Source organism: Dreissena polymorpha, chromosome 13 (genome assembly GCF_020536995.1).
Source record: "Dreissena polymorpha isolate Duluth1 chromosome 13, UMN_Dpol_1.0, whole genome shotgun sequence".
NCBI lineage: Eukaryota > Metazoa > Mollusca > Bivalvia > Myida > Dreissenidae > Dreissena > Dreissena polymorpha.
The window spans coordinates 52782302-52790835 of record NC_068367.1 but is presented as its reverse complement, the minus strand read 5'-3'; positions in this window follow the sequence as shown (position 1 = coordinate 52790835).

Below are 8534 nucleotides of genomic sequence, written 5' to 3'. Positions count from 1 at the left end.
GATGGTAAAAGTAGCACCACACTGGAATTCGGAATGTCCCATTTTGTATATGGATTTTATCGCACATTTCTATGTTGTGTAATGGAAAGTTTTCCAGTCAATGTTTATTTATATTTTAATTATTTTCTTGTTTATTTAGACAAATGAAGCCTTGTGCAAGTTTAAACATAAGTTTGTATGCAGAAATCAGCAAATGTAACCAATTTTACCAACGGCTATTATTTGATAAATTGCTCCGGTTCATTTCAACAGCACTAATGTAGATTGCGTGTATAGTAAAGTTGTTAACATTTCTTGAAATTATAAAACGGGTAGATCTTCCATAATTCTTGGCAACGTTGCACACCAGCTGTGTTATTATCATTTTTTATGCAAGAGTAACTGAAATCCTTTAAAAATTAGACCAGTTTATATGTATAATAATTGGATTTGTCACATTTTATGAGCCTCCAAAGGACGAAAACATAAGTATAAACTTATGTTCTTCAATGCAGATGTATTGTCTAGTAAAATGTAGAAAACGGTCTGTTTCATAAATTGATATTGAACTGTTAATAAATAAACGTAAAATAAAAATGACATGATATATTCATGTGTTTATGCAGAATGTCAGTGCATCGTGCTGAATTATTTGTCGTAATGTGAACAGCATAGCATAAGGCATTATAACATAGCAGTCTACATTGAACTACCTTCAAGTGAACACTCTAAATGTCGTTCTGGTATATACGGTATATACGGTATTTTGTCACATTAAAGGTTACGATTTTTTAGACTTAAAGTTGAACGTACATGCGGACAGAAACATTGGTACATTGAAATGGGCGACCGTGCACACTTGAGGTGGTTCGGACAGGTAGATATCGTAATAATACAGTTCGGGTCATCATTTAATCTATATTGCAATGCTGATGATAATTTGTGTTATAATGTTATTGCATTTTGTAAACAAAAAGGCGTTAACCCAGGTATTTATTAAGTGGAGTTCGATAAATGATCTTACCATACTAGCTAAAATTTACTTGAATGTATATCATGATAATGTGACGCATATACATTTTTAAATTATAATTACCTTACTTTCCAAAAACATAGTAGTATAGCATGCGAGCTTAAAGTAATATCATTTCCACTTAAAAACATGCAAAGGTAAATTAGGTGTTCAACTTTGACTCTATTCAAAGCAATTCATTGTGCGAGTTATTCATTCTATACAGAACAATACATGTCTATTTGTATAATGTAGTATTTTAAACTACGCATATTCACATTGGTCATATACGTGCGTCCGTAGTTGAGGACAATCGGCCAATACCACTTAATATGTTCGCAAATTAATTGAAAGGCTGTATACTTTCGAACATAAGAGCTTTTACATTATTCCAGTTTTGAATGGCTTCTCTGAAAATCCATTATCAAGAGACATTTATTTTTGTCTAGTTGAAGTGGCAAGTGATAAGTTAAAAACTATTTATTAGTTCTTGTTGAATGAGCGTTAATGACTATGTTGAGTATGTGGCGTTGGTGTCGAGTTCTGCTATATGTGGACCATTATATCAGCATTTGGCAAATAATTAGCGTTTTACTGAATAACTCATGTATAGCTGCAATAAAACCCAGTTGCATTAACCGAAGTTCTTAGGATAATGTGTGCGATATTAGGTTGTATGTTGTTTTCATGATACATTTTAAAGACTCACGACTAAGGCGAGTGTCGTAGCGGAAACTTATATTATACACGTATGATAGGCGTATGTTAGCTATCGATAAGGTTCAAACTCCAACGATAGGTATTTCATTTTCCGTATACCAATTAATAAGAAGGAAATATATTGCCTATAAAACAATGGAACTCTTTCACTATTGAAATCATACAGTATCTCGAAATACAGAGGCGCCCGGGGCGGTAAACATAAGCTGAAACGAAATTATGACATAAACCAGGGTGTTCACTTGGAGAATATTAAATTACTACCAAGAGAAATTCATACAATAACCAGTAACTTGTAAAATACAGCAAAACCTCTGCAAACCGCCCAAAAGACGACAATTCATGATAACCTCTTAAAAGTCAAAATTGAAGCTAAAATCACCGTTAGCGGGCAGAAAAACATCAAAACATGCAACATAAATCCTAGACCGTTAAAAACAAGACCCTGTCTCTCAACGATTTTATATCAACTAATGAGTTTGATCTTGTAGCTATAACAGAAACCTGGCTTGGCACATCGACAGATAAAACCTGCTTTACCGAGCTCTTATCTGAAGGCTACCAAATAAAACATATACCACGTTCCAGTGGTCGCCGTGGGGGCGAAGTTGCTCTAATACACACGACTAGCATTGAAATAAAAGTCTTGACTTCAACTAAAGACAAACAATTCACTACCTTTGAACACATGGACTGTAGTGTACAGATTTAAGACTACTTTCTACGATTGGCTGTAATCTACAGACCACCTCCATCAAACGACAATAGCTTGAAATCAAGTACTTTCTTAGAGAAAGAATGGTCCCAGTTTTTATCAAAATATGCAACAACAGATAAAAACATCATTTTGGCCGGCGATCTGAATTTCCACCTTGACGATCCGTCTGATAAAGATACTCTAAAATTTTATAACATACTCCATTATGTTGGTATGATGCAGAATGTAAAAGAGCCAACACACGAACGAGGACACACTCTGGACGTTGTGATCACCAGGGACACTATGGATACGGTATCCAACGTAGTTGTTATCAATCCTGGAATTTCAGTCGGCCCAGGAAACATTTCTAAAGACCAGTATGCCGTCATCTTTAATGTAAGAGCATCAAAACCAGCTCCGGTAAGAAAAACTGTAACCTTTCGGAAACTACGAGAGATCAATATTGACACATTTAAACAGGATATCACAGAGTCAGAAATACAATTAAAAAATATACATGACCCTGAAACCCTTTTTGAAAGAAAATGGCTAAATTCGAGACTCACTATTGATCATGAAATTTATAGAAACCACTGCGCCAAAATGAACAAAATGTTGAAAAAAGCACGCGTAGATTTTTATTCAGATAAAGTAACATCCTGTGGCCGTGATCAAAAGAGCATGCACACAATCACAAAACACTAGATGGCCCATCTGAAATAGCTCTCCCGTCTGGCAAAACATCCGATGAATTAGCACAAGATTTCAATATTTTTTCATTAATAAATTTGAAGGTATCAAAAAAGATATTTCTGAAACAGCCCTATCTCAAGGAAATTCAAAACAGAGTAATGATTAAAACATGCAGTTTGACACATTTCCGTTCGACAACTGCGGAAGAAGTTGAAAAATCATTATGCTATCCCCAAATAAATCTTGCGAGCTTGACCCTATTCCAAATTGTCTTCTGAAAGAATGCAAAACTGAACTGCCATCAATACTGACAAAATTCATCAATCTTTCGATGTTCCAAGATCCTTTAAAACATCACGAAAAAGACCTTTATTAAAAAAGCCCACCTTAGATAAAGAAACACTACAAAACTATCGCCCGGTTTCGAATCTGCCATATGTTTTAAAATTATTGGAGAAAGTTGTCAGCAAAAGAATAGATGAACATTTGACAGAAAACAATTTAAATGAAGAAAACCAGTCTGCATACAGGAAGTTTCACTCAACAGAAACAGCTTTATGAAAAGTTCAAAACGATGTCCTACAATCATTAGATAAGAAAAAGGTCACTGTCTTTGTTATGCTGGATCTCTCTGCCGCTTTCGACACCATAGACCACATAACCCTTTTAAACCGCCTCGAACAACAGTTTGGCTTTGCTGAAAAACCACTACAGTGGGTAGCTTCCTTCGTATCTGACCGCTTCCAAACGGTGAGCATTGACGGCAAGGTATCAGAACCAGTGCTGCTGACCTTCAGCGTACCCCAGGGATCTGTGTTAGGCCCAAAATTGTATACAATGTATACTAAAGCTGTTGGGGAAAATTGCAAAAAAACATGGACTCGGGCATCACTTCTACGCCGATGACTCGCAGCTCTACCTTTCCTTTGAACCCACCGATGGAGCTGCCCAAGATGAAACACTAAATTGAGTTGAAAAGTGCCTCCACGATATCATCTCGTGGATGAATACAAATATGCTCAAACTTAACACCGACAAAACCGTGGTCATAGTATTTTCAAGTCAAAACAATGCCAAGTACGTAGATGGGTTAACTATTAAAGAAGGAGACTCGACAATTAAATCATCGCAATACGTTCGAAATCTCGGTGCTTGGTTTGATTCAAGAATGAACATGGAACACCATATTAATGCTAAAAGTAGATCATGTTTCGGTAAGATTAGGCAAAAAGGTCACATCAGGCAATATCTTACACCAAATGCCACAAAATCCTTGGTAAATTCACTTGTCACATCTCGGCTAGACTATTGCAATGCACTGCTGTATGAAACACAAACATCAGCTATCAAGAAACTACAAAATATTCAAAACACTGCGGCGCGTGTTATCACAAGTACACCCCGCTATAGTCACATAACACCGATTCTAAAGGAATTACACTGGCTCCCAGTAGAAAAAAGAATCCACTTTAAAATACTTACCAATGCGCTCAAAGCCTTAAATGGACAATCGCCCGTATATCTGAAAAACCTACTTGAAGTCTACGAACCAAGGCGAAACTTAAGCTCAAAGAACGAAGCGACTTCATTAGTGATTCCAACGAAGATTAAATCCGTATCATACGGAGAGCGAAGTTTCATGTACGCTGCTCCCAAACTCTGGAACTCACTTCCATCAAACATCCGAGGTTCTTAAACACTGAATTCATTCAAAAAGGCACTGAAAACTCACCTCTTCCTCCAATCTTATGCAATATAAGCAGTGGTTTATTCAATTCAATTCATTATATAAAGTCTCAATCATCATAAACTTGACATAATTATTCCTTTTAGGGCATGTGGACTCGTGGTAATGGTATCCTGACGTTACCATTGTCTCAATCAGCATGAACTTGAATTTACCCTTTTGAAGGAAGCATAATTATTCATTTGGGGGTTTGTGGACTCGTGGTAATGGGATCCTTACGTTTCTCTTGTCTCTGTCTCTGTTTTTTCTCTGGTTTGTCCTGCCGATCTTTCAAATCTATTGTTACTGTGCATGTTTTTTGTTGTTTTACGTAGTACTTATTGTTTAAGTTTTAGATTTTATTGTTTCATTAATTGTCTTATAGCTATACATATAGGGTAGTTTTTTAGTGTCTTGTTGATCTTTCTAATCTAGGGTTACTATGCATGTTTGTACGTAGTACTTATAGTAGAATAGAGTAGTTTTATAGTATAATTGAGTAGTTTTGATCGATTTCTTTTGAAATAGTGTTGCGAAATGTATTCTTATCTGCGATACGTCAAATGTTCTTATGTAAAGCGCCTTTGAACGTGCACTCTTGCATGAAAAGGGCGCTATATAAATCCGGTATAATAATAATATTAATAATAATAATAATAAAACAAGCACACAATCACGGATGCGCCTCTATGGGATATGCATCGTTTCAGAATAAGGTTTCTGATAGGAAATATCAAGAGCCACAAGCTAAATAAGCTAATAAAATTTGCGAACTTTACATATTCCTTTCAGTCATCTCATAACAGTGTATTAGCAAATGTAACTGCTCAGTGAAGACTCAATTATTCGCAAATGTTGATGCAGTTAATTGATATACATCCCGTTTGAAGGAGTAATGCAAATGGCTAACGGCAAATATATTATTAGGAAGCTATGAGTAATATGAGAATAATGTAATAAGTATATTTCATCGACTATTATAAGCTTTTTTTAAATAACAAAATCCCAACGGGAGAAATTTAATGATACGGTATGCTCTTAAGGCATACACTTTGTTTAGACTTCCGGACCAAAATTATGACAATATACAATTATTTTTTGGATAAACAGTAAGAAAAAGTAGACACTTTGTAAAGACAAATTTTTAAAAGCATACTTAGGTTAAATATATAAGGAAATAGTAAAACTTGTTCTGTGTCAAAATTATGATATTCTGCTCGTTCTTGTTTATTACTGATACATCAAGATACATTGTTATTATGCGGCTACCGTTGAATTCATTTAGCTATAAGCGATACTAAATGGGTTGTAAAATTCGTTCAACAGAACAGCCCAAGCGAATGTGATAATAAAACGATCGTGTTTCGGAGCAGTCATATGCCAGTTTTCTAAAACGGCCCAAACACACCTCACGTGGTTTTATAAAGTGGAATAATTTCGTACAATGTGAAAACAGTAGCTCATGCATGTGCACAAACAAATCACGGTCTTTCAATTAAGAGTACTTAACAAAACGCTTTGTCGTTGAACTTATACCGCAACGCATACCGTTTTTCATAAGTATGTGCCACGATGATGCGTGTTCATAATTTGTTTGTATGTATAATAATAGTTCATACTTTTTAGAATTATGTAATACCACGAAGAACGTTTAAACATCAGATCCGTAGTATAGAGTGTTTTTTTTTGTTTCGTGTATTTATTGGTAAATGTATTTAGGTAATATTTCGAATACGTTTATTATTTTGAACAAATTAAGGGTTTCGAGTATCATAGCATTATCGGTAAACATTCTGTGAAAAGGGGAACGATATTGTAACACAATACGCCCGCTTTAAGAATTGGGTAACATTTATCTGTCAATGATGTTACTTTGCTGTACATATTATATAATACATAACAATCACACAAGTACAACTACATTAAGTGTGTGATATCTATTAAGTGATATCTATTATGTTGCTTGTTTTATATCCGAACACAACACTTATGTACAGAGTTTTAATTTTATCCATTACATATATTTGATATGCAGTAGGTGTTCAGTTTGTGCTCTATCATGAATATAAACAATTACTTAAAAATATTTTTGATGTTTAATGTCAAATAATACCAGCGCTTCAAGTTATATCCTTCGCCATCTGGAATGATGGTCATTCAGATAGCGGAAAACCAAACAAAGAGAATGCTCAGTGTTTCTCAAAGATGCTCCCCTGGACGTACCGAGTACCTTTGATGCCCCTGGATTGTCTAAGCGGCTTTTATAATATATTTAAAGAACCGTTAGGAAATTGTCGATATCCTACCATAAGACATCAAATGTTCACCACACAAAGTTTGACGTAAGCCATGGAAATAAACTAAATTTCATTAATTAAATTATAAAATTACGAACAACATTATTCAATATATTTTGTTTTATGATTATAACATTAAAACAATAATTATATTGCACAATATAACGTACGTTTTACGAATCATACGTTGTCGTGAACGTCAAGGTAGAGTAATATTCCAATCGAAAAGTAAATGACGCTAATGTCGTTTTGTAACATGGAATATATCATTTAATGCAATAGCACTGTTAATGGAGGGGGCATACATCTTGCATTAAGATCATTTGATCCGAAAACTAGTGTACCCTTATACATTCTTCAAGTCTGAAATTTGAAACCCAGTAAATGTGTATAGAAACGTTAACAATTATAAAGCCATCGTTTGTTTGGTAATTAAGTAAATAATGGATACTAAGATCTAATGAATTTTAGACAAAAGGTAACAGCAACAGCCCAAACACATTTAACCAAAATAAAGCTCAACGTTTGTTTATGTGTACACTACTGTTGAGTTATACTTCTTTAATTAAGAAAAAAAACTTCATTGTATAGCTTCACTGTATAATAAAGAAGGAAATCCCTATTCCACACAACCTTCTGTTTTAATCATCGTTTAGTTTCATTGTAATGGACCACTGTTCCATAAATGTGGAGACGATACGTATGTACAAATGAAAGTAGCACAACATACTTAATTCTTCATCCAATGGCTTATTTATAATAACACAAGTAGGTGTAATCGTGCTCCTAAAATTAAGCAAAAATGTTAATTGACGTAATTTTTGTTCTACGTTAGTTTAATTGAACTCTATCTAAGACGAAGCCTTCGTCAAACAGCATGTAATGGGTATTCAGACGATTTGATATTAATTCAGGCAATTCTGACGGAGAATACGTCGAGTCATGCTGCTAGTTTAATGACACGCGTTTGCAAATCATTAAACTAAATGACACATTATAATCGGTTTAATAAATGAATCGATTGCACATTACAATACAGCTGTGAGCATATTGTGAATGATATTTCTTAAATCCACATAAAGAGCATCATTTTCAGAATAACGCTTTAGCTTTATACACAAGAAAAGAAAATGAAATAAATCTATCCGGACTTTACTATCTGAATCCGTATGCGTTTTCCAGGAATAAGATGCTGAATAACAATTGTCAATGTTATATTGGATCAAACTAAAACGCTAACTGATGACTTCATTTCCATAGTTTGTGTTATCTAAGGCAACTAAACATGATGTAACGGTCTATTACCGCGATACATTTAACAGCTATGATTATAAATTGTCAACAAAACTTGATTTTATGTATTAATAGCAAAAGCTGTTTAAATGGACGGAAAAGAATCTCTCTCGC